The following is a 12,050-nucleotide window of genomic DNA, read 5'->3' as shown; positions in this document are numbered from 1 at the left end:
ACACTGAACCAAAGATACTGGCCAAGCTACTGGCGGTACGGCTGACCCCCCCACCTTTCATCTCTAATAAATCCGGATCAGTCAGGGTTTATGCCTCAGCGTAGCACGGCGCTTAACCTGTGATGGCTGCACGCAGTGCTGGCTCGGAGATCCGACCTTCAGCAACCCGCAGTCATCCTCTCACTAGACGCCAGTATGGCATTCGACACAGTGGAGTGGCTGTATTTGTTCGCAGTGTTACAACACCTGGGCTTTGGCCCCAAATTTTGTGCCTGGATCCGTTTGCTCTATAATAATCAGTTAGCGCATGTGGCTGCAAATACACACATTTCTAGGGCCTTCTTGCTTGCTCGAGGAACACGGCAGGGATGCCCATTATTCCGTTCCTCAAAACTAAGGAATGTGCTAATCGTGCCGGTATAGGTGGATGTTGTAGGGTCTCGTTTGGACCTACAGTTGGGCATCCATATTGTTGGATGTAATGCCCTCACACTCCCTTGCAGGTGTCATGCTTCATCATCTGGGCTACTCCTCGCTGGGTCGGCAGTGCAATACCCAACGGGCGACACCTCAAAGAGGGGTACTTTGGCGGAGATCTTTTATCCAACTGCCGTCAGGTGAAGTGGGGGTGTGGGGCCGGAATAGCATAGACGTGGTATGTGAGTTAAAATAGAACTAGGAGTACCAGGATCAAGTTTATTCTGGGGGTCCCCTGCTCTAATTAAAAAGGAATTACTAACCGGTACTCGTTGGAATTTAATATTTCCTATCCCGAGTCTGGGTTTAGTGTGTGCTCTGATTGGTCGACATGTTTCTTGCCTATGTATAGTGACTGGCGATTCTTCAGGACCTAGAATTAAAGAGACCATACGGGGGCAAGCAATCAGCTCAAGTGCAGCAGGAGGAAAAGGCAGGACTGAACGCAGAACGGCGTGATGTTGAGTCCGGAAGAAGACAGGAGGAGGAAACGCGAGGACGCCAACAGACGGAACCGGAGGAGAAACCAGCACGAGACGGGGAGCCGAGAAACCTCATGGAGGACAGCGGGGAAGCTGAAGAGTGGTCCGAGGAGTGGTGGATACCATACTCCCCCCAGGAGGGTGCAACCGCTGCCATAACTCAGGAGAGTTATGGCTCGGACGGTGAGTGACATTGTACATGGGGCACAGAGTAACTAGTACGGGGAGGCGTGTGGAGTGAGGGGGAGTGGGGAGGAAGGGAGGGAAGTCGGGGCACTGTACATAGCACTACTAAGCACTGTTTCCCTTCTTGTGTTTTCTTCCTGCAACCGCCCGTTCCCTACGTGGATTTCCTTCCTAAAACCCCAACCTCAACCCTCACATTAGTTAGGTAAGAATATGGTCTTCAGAGCAATACTTACAGTATCCTCCCTGATTGTTAAAGGGCAACTAGGATACTAAAATTATTCAAAGATGGGAGCACACTCCTAACCTCTCCGCCGGATTGCCCCTTTGCATTCTGGTACATGCAGTTCGTATGACTTGAAGAGTTAGGAAAAAGTTTGTAAGTGTTTCACCAAGGTTGGTGCAAGTAAGTACTTGGTATTTCCAGTATCTCTAGACACGGCTTGTGTTTCGGGATGATATCCCTCATCAGTAGAGATCAGTTCTGGGGTGGCTGAGAAGGCTGCCAAACAACAGTCACAGGCTTCGTTGCCTCTCGGGCGCGAAGGTGCATCTCCAATAGCTTGTCAGCTAGGATACTAAAATTGTTGGCATCCAGTGCGACCATTATTCAACTACACCGGGTGTGGTGGGGGTTTCCCCTTCATTTATAAAGAAACCTTCCTGTAGTCCAAACACTTACCGTCCTCTTTGTTCTTTTCCTCGAGCATCCTGGGTGTCGACGGACGCACCAGATAACACCAGCTCCAAGGAAGACGCCAAGAGGACTCTACTCTCCACCAGCATCTACATATTAAACACCACCTAATACTCCTGTTCTTGCAGTAAACCCCACAATTGACAAACTATTAAAACCTCCTAGCTTCTATTTCCACCCGTTCCTCCCACATCTTGATATTAAGAATGTGGTTGAACTAGAGAGCCCTCTGCTTTTTCAACCTTTCTGTCTTCTCGCTTACTCCCCTCCCGATTCCCGGTCTGCCCAAGTAGCCGATTACATACCTGGGCTAGCCATGCTCCTCCAGGAACATGGCAAGGTTCTACATGTGACCGGTGGCCTCTTGTCTTCACTCTTTCTTCGGTCGAGGTTTCACTTTTCTCAGTGATCTCCAGGAAATCCTGCAGTCCAGATTTCTGTATTCCTTGCGGTCTCCTCTTGGTCCTCGTCTCTCAGAGTTTTGATGCTGCCGGTTCTCTCCTCACTGTCTCCTCTTCCAGTGTCTTCAATGAGATGCTCCCTCCTGATTGGCCCTTAAACCCGATCCCATTACTGGGCCACGGGTCTCTTTTTTGCTAGCTCTGAAGATTCCTTCAAGGGGTAGAGATCCCAAGGGGCCTGCAAGACAAACAGAAGTGCTTCTGGTGATGTGGAGGCGGTGGGGAAGGGCTAAAGGGCCAATGTGTCTATGCCCTCCTCCCAGTCACAGTTCAATATTTGTCTGTGCCCCTCATTGATATAGTTTTCTTTCAACCAAATTTCAACTGCATCACCTTTATCCACCTGTTTAATGACGATTTTTAAAATCATTTGTAAGATCTTGCAATGCTATTTGTTGATCTTTTGTTATGTTATTTTTGCAAAAGTCACTTTGTTGCTGAGTTGGCCTATGGCCAAAAATACTACTTGTTCGAATGCTACCACTTCTTCTGGAATGATATTTTGTGGTGGGTTATAATTTGATTTTTTGCATAGAACTGATGGTTCTTCTACTTGGTATTCGCAGTTGGAAAAGAATGCTTAAAAGCAAATTTTCCTAAAAAAATTCAAGAGCCTTAGTTTTTAGGTGTACAAAGTCAGTATGCACCGAAGGGACAATTGATAGCCATAGTACTAAAAGAGATGTTTCTTTAGAATTGAAATTCCTTGGTGACAAATTGCCTATTGATGATTGTATAGGTTTTTGTAGTACTGTCGTCTTGTGTACATTGCCCATGGTTGATTTGTAGCTCTGTATCTTCATCTTGATCTATGTTGGCCTCTCCCTAAAAAAGAACTTTGTTTTATTGTGTTTGGGTTTTGATTTGAAGGTCTTTCACCAGGATCTGATTCGCCGGTTAATTCAGAGGACAAGTTTTCAGAAAAAGTAATTAATTTATTTTTTGGTCTTCCTTGGTATTCAGTGAGTACTCGCAGCATTGTAACATTGTAACATGGCTCTATCTCAGGGTATTTCAGCTGTGTAACGTGGCTCTATCTATAAGTATTTCAACAATGTCACATGACTATCTCATAGTATTTCAACAATGTAACGTGACTCTATCTCGAAGTATTACAACAATGTAATGGGACTCTATCTCGCAGTATTGCAACAATGTAACGTGACTCTATCTTTCAGTATTGCAAAAATGTACTGTGACTCTATCTCTGAGTATTGCAACAATGTAACGTGACCCTATCTCGTATGATTGCAGCATTGTAACATGACTCTATCTCGTAGCATTGCAACAATGTAACGTGACTTTAACTCATAGTATTGTTACAAGAATTTCATATTGAAAAGTAAGGGAGGTTCAGTTTCCGAATTGCGCCCTGCCTACATATAAACACCTTCTCAAGAAACAAGAATGAAGGAACACATATTTCTATATATTTCCTTTGAGCTAAGCGTGAAGCCATGGATTAAAGTTGCAAAAGACTGCACATAATCAGAGACGCAACAGAGTTAGAGCTGCGGAAGAACAGGTTTCAATGTGGTGTGGCACAGCAAAGTCTGAAATAAGCTCATTTCAATAATAAACATGCGCACATTAGGGAAAAATAGGTGGTGCCTTTTATACTAAAATGTTATTCCAGTTCGATCTTCTTTTTCACGAAAGGAGGTTGGCTGCGAATATATACTTCTACATCCCATGCATTTCCAACGCATGCGATTACATTGCAGTCGTTGCGATGACCGCATTATTACATCAGAGTACCATTACTACGCAAGTCGTTACAATGACTTACTGTAGGGGGCGCTGGATTATGGAATATTATAATTTACTATTCCAACTTTAGTGTGTGCAACAGTAGGAAAGGTGTTGGAATAGTAAATTATACTATTCTTATCTTAGAGCTCCCCCTACAGCAAGTAGTTGTAATGACTTGCGTAGTAATGGCACTGCGATGTAACAACACGGTCGCTGTAACGACCGCGTTGTAATCGCATGCGTTGTTACGCATGCAATGTAATGGCTGTTTCCTGCTGCAAACTAAAGTTGGGAATTAAGCCAAAGAGATGAATGAAAAAGCCCACAATTGACTTGAAGTACTCAATGCAATTTTGATCTACAGTGGACATAGAGCCATTTTGAATGAAAAGAAAAAGGTAAATGCCAGATAAAAACTGGGGGGAAATAATACATATACCATATTTGAAATGACATGGTTTACAAAAATGTTTTTATTTATTTTCTTTGTAGGTTGAAACCGTCTTAAGTCCAGAAACCAGTATTGGACCTTCAATATTCATCTAGATCAAATGGAAGACCCAGAGACCAAGAAGCTGTGTGAATCCTTGAATATTTTTAGCATGGTTCTGTAAGTGATGTCTCCCACTCATGAAAAGGGGCACATCTTGGCCCAAATGTTTTCAACATGCAAGATTGACCTGGACAACCCTCTTCCGATCATTTGGTCCGATCATTATTTGATCACTTTTCGGCCTAAAAAGACCAGAGTAGGGCTCAGTCCCTTTAAGCTAATTACGTCTGATTCTTTAGCAGAAATATTAGGCCAACATCCTATTTGTGGGGAAGGTTCCCTTGAAGAGGTGACACATGCTCTGGAAAGCTGGCTGCAGAACTGGGCTCTGCACCTTGCTCCTCCAAAGATTCGCAGGGCCGCACGTGGAAATACTTCAGCTCCTTGGTTTACAGAGGCGTTGAGGAAAAGTAAAAGTGCTTGTAAATGTCTGGAGCGCTCATGGAGGATAAGCTTCGATCCATTAAGTAAAGACATCAACAAACAGGCACTCAAAGCGCACTACATAAAAGTGTGTGATGAGAAAAAAGTTTCTTGGCTACAAAAATTGATCAAGCCAGAAACAGTAGTAGAGAACTGCATGGACCAATCAGGTCGCTAAATTCTTTCATGATAAGATCAAATCTATCCAAGACACATTTGATATGCCTATCTGTACGAACTAGGACGATGCGGCAAACTCTAAAGAATACTCTAGGGAGGAAATACTTTTGTATTTTCCTCTTGTCTCCCTGGATACCTCACTTACCATCATTAAGGCGCTTAAATCTGGGTCGCCTTCTGATCCGTGCCCTGCGAAAACTGTAGCATCTGTTGCTGAGGTTCTGAATCCCGCTGTTAATCAAGTTCTGAACATTCCTCTGTCGGAAGGAAAGGTCCCAGCGAAGTGGAAACAGGGTAAAATCCTTCCACTATTGAAGAAACCTTTAGCTGACCCAGCAGTAGTCAGCAACTACAGACCCATAACACTGCTTCCTTTTTTTGCCAAGGCATTAGAGAAGTATGTGAATGGGGTTATTACTAACTTCATTGAGGCCACAAATGCTCTTCATCCCAGCCAATTGGGGTTTGGAGCAAACTATAGCACCGAAACGGCCTTATTAGAAGTCAGTGAAAGTATCAAAGCCACCCTTGACCGAGGAGGGAAGGCAGTATTAATACTGATGGACCTCTTGGCGGCTTTTGATACCGTGCCCCATGGTCGACTCCTACAGAGACTTAGTGAGTGTGGATATGGGGGCACGGTTTTCAGGTGGTTTTGCTCTTTTTTGGAAAGTCGTCAGCAATCTGTTTGGTCCCCACCTTTCTCAGCAGATATTCCATCGCTGAATGTTGGAGTGCCTCAGGGCTCAGTTTTGAGCCGAACTCTTTTTAATATTTATATGGCACCTTTTGCATCCTTAGGGGAGAAACATGGGCCAAAGTAATTACCTATGCCGATGACTCCCAATTGTTGTTCACTTTTGAAAAGGATGAGCCGCTCAATGAAAATGTAATACATCGATGCCTGACTAAAGTGTTTGATTGGTTTCAACAAAACCAACTATCATGCAATTCTGCCAAAACTGAAATTACCTTTTTTGGACACAACCCTGGTGATGAATGGCGGAATTGGTGGCCTCAGGATCAGCCTCCACCATCCAGTCCTGTTTCCACTGTGAAGAATCTCTGAGTCATGCTTGATTCAGATCTTTCCATGAAGTCGCCGGTTCAATCTGAGGCTGGCACGTGTTTCAGACTTTTAAAAATGATGGGGAACTTCCTACCTTTGTTGCCATTGCCCCATAGGAAGACAGTAGTCCAAGCCTTGATTATGTCAAGGCTGGACTATGCCAATGTATTATACCTGGGCATCCCAAATTATTTATTGGGCCGTCTTCAGGTTGTTCAAAATGCGGCTGCCAGAGCGGTTTCTTTGGCAGGGCCTAGGACCCATATGGCAAGTCATTTAAAAAAAAACTTACACTGGCTTTCAGTGAAAAATAGGATTGACTTTAAGTCTTTGGTCCTTGCTTTTAAGGCTCTCCATAACAGCGGGGCCCAGTACATCAGAAAGAGAATCATACCCTATATTCCAGGCAGGACGCTGAGGTAATCGGCCCAACATCTGTTAGTGGTGCCAAAATTTGCCTGGACCAGAAAGGGGGGTCATTCCTTTCAGGTGGTAGTGGAAAGACTATGGAACGTGCTGCCTCTCTCCCTCAGACAAGAGCAAGAGCTTCTTAGCTTCAGACGCCAACTCAAGACCTGACTGTTCCTTCAGTAAAATTGAGGTGCAGGATTGTGAGTGCATTCTGTCTCTCTTTTCAATGGGGGTCCTCTTAGTGCCGGGACACTCCTTGGAGTAGCCGTGCGCTTTACAAATTCCCCATAACATTAACATTAACATTAACAAGATAAGTCATAATAAGCAGAATTTTAAATGAGTTGACATTGTTGCACTAGTGCGTTGGTGACAATTAAGAGCTACACTTGGGTAACTCTAAAAGGAACATTGGACGCCTTGCCCTACCTAAATAAGATGGTGGTACAACCTCCAAAAATGTGCTCAGATAAGGAGTTCTCTTTAAGAAATAGACACAAATAAGATAATTCCATCCATGTTTTAAAACTGATCACTAGTATAACGTAGTTGTGTCTTTTGTAATGTGTTTTCATATTAAGTTTTTTGTTTAATCAATCAATGTATCAGAACATTTATAAAGTGCGCTACTCACCTATGAGGGTCTCAAGGCACTGGGGGTGAGGGGGCTACTGCTCGAAAAGCCAGGTCTTGAGTAGCCTCCTGAAGGGTGTTCAAGGTCTTGGTGGCAAGGTGGGAGAACGATCTGCCGCCGGTGGTCATTCTGCGGTGCGGGGGACGGTGGCGAAGGCAAGGTCGGCGGAGCTGAGCTGGCGGTTCGGGCATAGAAGTTGAGTCGTCTGTTGAGGTATGCTGGTCCGGTGTTGTGGAGTGCTTTGTGTGCATGGGTGAGGAGCTCGAAGGTTATCCTTTTTTGACGGGAAGCCAGTGCAGGTCTCTCAGGTGTGGTGTGATGTGACTCCGGCGAGGGATGTCGAGGATCAAGTATCCATTGTAGTCGTCTCAGGAGTTTGGCCGATGTTCCTGCGCAGAGGGCATTTCCGTAGTCTATCCTCCTGCTGACAAGGGCCTGGGTGACCGTTCTTCTTGTTTCAGTGGGGATCCACCTGTAGATTTGGTGGAGCATGTGGAGGGTGTTGAAGCAGGAGGACGAGACGGCATTGACTTGCTAGGTGGATGTAGAGTTGAGGATGAACCCTAGGTTGCATGCGTGGTCGGTGGGTGTTGGTGCTGCTCCCAGTGTGGTCGGCCACCAGGAGTCGTCCCAGGCTGAGGGGGTGGAGCCGAGGATGAGGACTTCCGTCTTGTCCGAGTTCAGCTTCAGGCGGCTGTTCTTCATCCATTCGGCTACGGCCTTCATTTCTTCGTGGAGGTTGGTTATGGCGGTAAGGGGGTCCTTGGTGAGGGAGAGGCTCAGCTGGGTGTCGTCGGCGTAGGAGCTGATGTTGAGGTTGTGCAGTCGGGCGACGATAGTGAGCGGTGCCATGTAGATGTTGAACAATGTCGGGCTGAGGGATGAGCCTTGGGGTGCGCCGCAGGTGATCTCAGTGGCTTCGGAACGGAAAGGGGGAGGCGGACGCTCTGGGTTCTGCCGGAGAAGATGGTGGTGGTCCATTCCAGTGCCTTGCCTCGGATCCCTGCGTTGTGGAGGCGTGCGCGTGGGGTGCGGTGGCAGACAGTGTCGCAGGCGGCTGACAGGTCCAGGAGGATGAGCGATGCAGTTTTGCCATTGTCCAGCAGGGCCCTCATGTCATCGGTGGTGGCGATGAGGGCAGTTTTGGTGCTGTGGTTGTTGCGGAACCCAGTCTGGGACGGCTTCAGGATGCTGTTCTCCTTGAGGTAGCGGGTCAGTTGTTTGTTGACGGTCTTCTCGATGACCTTAATCTACGATGGATCGCACACCGCTACCCTCTCCTCCGGATCGCCCCTGAGCACTCTGGTATGTGAAGTGCATGCAGTTTGAAGAGTTGAAACAAAAGTTCATGAGTGGTTCACCAAAGTTGGTGCAAGTAAGTACTTGTGGTTGCCAGTATCTCTAGACCAGGGGCATGGCCTGGGTTTCGGGATAGCATCCCTCATCAGTGGAGATAGGATTTTGGGTGGATGAGAAGGCCGCCAAGCAACCGTCACAGGACTCGATGCCTCTCCGGCACGCAGGTGCGTCTCCAAAAACTCGTCAGCTTATGGGCTCATGGGAACCCTTTAACAGAAATCTACGATGGATCGCACACCGCTAGCCTCTCCTCCGGATCGCCCCTGAGCACTCTGGTATATGAAGTGCATGCAGTTTGAAGAGTTGGAACAAAAGTTCATGAGTGGTTCACCAAAGTTGGTGCAAGTAAGTACTTGTGGTTGCCAGGATCTCTAGACCAGGGGCATGGCCCGGGTTTCGGGATAGCATCCCTCATCAGTAGAGACAGGATTTGGGGTGGATGAGAAGGCCGGCAAGTAACCGTCACAGGCCTCGATGCCTCTCCGGCGCGCAGGTGCGTCTCCAAAAGCTCGTCAGCTTATGGGCTCATGGGAGCCCTTTACCAGAAATCTACGATGGATCGCACACCGCTAGCCTCTCCTCCGGATCGCCCCTGAGCACTCTGGTATATGAAGTGCATGCAGTTTGAAGAGTTGAAACAAAAGTTCATGAGTGGTTCACCAAAGTTGGTGCAAGTAAGTACTTGTGGTTGCCAGGATCTCTAGACCAGGGGCATGGCCCGGGTTTCGGGATAGCATCCCTCATCAGTAGAGACAGGACATATATGCCTATTCCCTGCTGACGAGAGGTAACAACCTCAAAACACGTGTCCAGGGATGGCCAACACGACAGCGATTTTTTGCTCAAGACCCTGGCAGAGGCACACCCGCTGATGTTTACTTCATGGACCACAATGCTTTGGGGCAACACACTGATAGGACAAGCAGTGTGCGACCAATTGGACTTTCTCGATGACCTTTGCTGGAAACGGGAGCAGGGAGATAGGTTGGAAGTTCTGAGGTCCTTTGGGTCTGCCTTGGGTTTTTTGAGTAAGGCGTTGATCTTGGTGTGCTTCCAGCTCTCTGGGAAGGTCGCGGTCTTGAAGTAGATGTTGATGGCCTTGCAGAGATGGGATTTGATGGTGGTACTGGCTTTGTTGAAGATGTGGTGTGGGCAAGGGTCTGACGATGAGCCGGAGTGGATGGTGTTCATGATTTTGACGGTGTCCTCATTGTTTATATTGGTCCAGGTGAGCAGGGGATCGGTGTTGATGGTGGCTATGAGATCGGGGGTCTCGGTGGTTGTCGGTTGGTCAGGGTGTTGAAGCTGTTGTGGATGTCTGCAATCTTGCGATTGAAGAAGGTGGCAAGGGAGTCACACAGGTCTTGCGAAGGTGGGATGTAGTTGGTGTTGGAGCTGGGGTTGCAGAAATCCTTCATGATGTTGAAGAGCTCTTTGCTGTTGTGGGTGTTGTTGTCTAGGCGTCTTTGAAGGAGGTCCTTTTGGCAGCGCTGATGAGGTGGTGGTGTCTGCGGATGGCGTCCTTGTGGACAGTGAGGTTGTCCGGTGTCTGTTCGTGGTGCCATTTCTTCTCTAGTTTTCGGCAGGTTTGCTTGGAGGCCTGGTGGTCCACAGTGAACCAGCTGGCTTTCTTCTTGGTGGTCTGTTGGAGGGTTTCTGATCGGAGCGAGAGTGTTGGCCCAGTTGCTGATCTATCGCCTGAGGTTGTGGGTGACGGTGTTGGTGGGCGGGCTTCGGGCTGTGTGTGTGGTGGGTTTCCGGAAGGTGAAGTGGATGCAGCGGTGGTCAATCCAGTGGAGTTCGGGGGTGTGGCTGAAGGAGACATGGTAGCTTGCGGAAAAGATGAGGTCAAGCGTGTAGCGGCAGAGTGGGTGGATGTTGTGACGAGCTGTGTGAATCCGAGGTTGGCAAGGTTGTCAATTAAGGTGGTGGAGTTGGTGTTGTTGTTGTTCTCGAGGTGGAAGTTCAGGTCCCCGAGAAGGATGAAGTCTGTAGAGGCGAGGGCGTGCATACTGACGAAGTCGGCGATGGAGTCGCTGAACTGTGGCCAGGGTACGGGGGGTCTGTAGATGAGGGTTCCTCTGAGGGTGGTGTTGGGATCTGTGTGAAGCTGGAAGTGCAGGTGTTTGACGGTGCTGAGGGTGTCATCGGTGCTGGTCGAGACTCTCAGAGTGTTCCTGTGGACGAAGGCGATTCCTCCTCCTGTTCCATTGGTGCGGTCCCTGCGGTTGATCTTGTAGCCATCCAGGATGGCTATGGCGATGTCAGGTGCAGAGGAGGGGTTCATCTAGATCTCCGTCAGGAAGGCAACAGCTGGGGAGGTAGAGTCGAGTAGGTCCCCGAGTTCAATGGCGTGCTTCACCTCCTTCAAGAATCACAGATTGTTTTTTAAGATGGAATTGCAGAGAAAACACACATGCTTTGCCTTGCTAAGCCCAACAAGTTAGAATCATTTGTCCTTTACAGATGTGGCGCTTTAACTAGGTGCACCTTCTATATTTACTTTTGTAAGTTCTTCCTGTTGATGTTTAACATCTGTGAAATGAGCATCAGGGACACAGCATAACCTCACCTGCCTAACCAACTAACCATATCTGAAAACATATTTATACATATTTAAATATTAAAATATAAATGAAATTATTGCTATTAAAAATATTTATAATTTTGAAAAAATGTACTACCATGCCTAAACTTTGAAACAAAAACAAAATCCTAATGCAAAATTAACAATAAAAAAAAATCAATTTAAAAAAAAAAATGATACATGTATTTTAAATATAACATGTACATTTTGAAGAAAATCTATGTAAAATATTTCTATTATTTATGTTAGAAATTTTTTATAATGTTAAATGTTGATATAACTATTTTTAATTGTTTCCCAAAATTATAAAATGTAAAATGTTTATATAATTGTTTTAATTATTGTAGTAAAAAATATTTTATCTTTTAAATCATGTAGATATTTATGACTAGCAATGTGCATTAATATCGAGTTGTTTTTCGAATATGCTTATATTGGCAGTATTAGTCTGATGCATTACAAATACCATGTTATGGGTAAATGTGTGAGCATTATCATTATATATTTGACTGGGCTTTGCTTAGAACATGGAGCTGTTTGAACAGATGGTTTAAAATTAGAAGTGATAATTATAGAATATATTCATAACTTTGTATTTCACGAAAAGATTGATATACTTGTGCTTGTAAATCTGTTGTACATGGGATACAATAATGTGCAACATTTAAAGAAACATTATTTTTCCAACACGGGGAAGCCATGAATAACGTTATGTTAGCGATAAATGAAGCCTTTACAATATGGCCGCCATGCTGGTCTGTTTACATGAGTCGTATGTG

This window comes from Lissotriton helveticus, chromosome 7, assembly GCF_964261635.1.
Source record: "Lissotriton helveticus chromosome 7, aLisHel1.1, whole genome shotgun sequence".
NCBI classification, from domain to species: domain Eukaryota; kingdom Metazoa; phylum Chordata; class Amphibia; order Caudata; family Salamandridae; genus Lissotriton; species Lissotriton helveticus.
The sequence above is the reverse complement of the archived record's forward strand: the minus strand, read 5'-3'. Positions refer to the sequence as shown.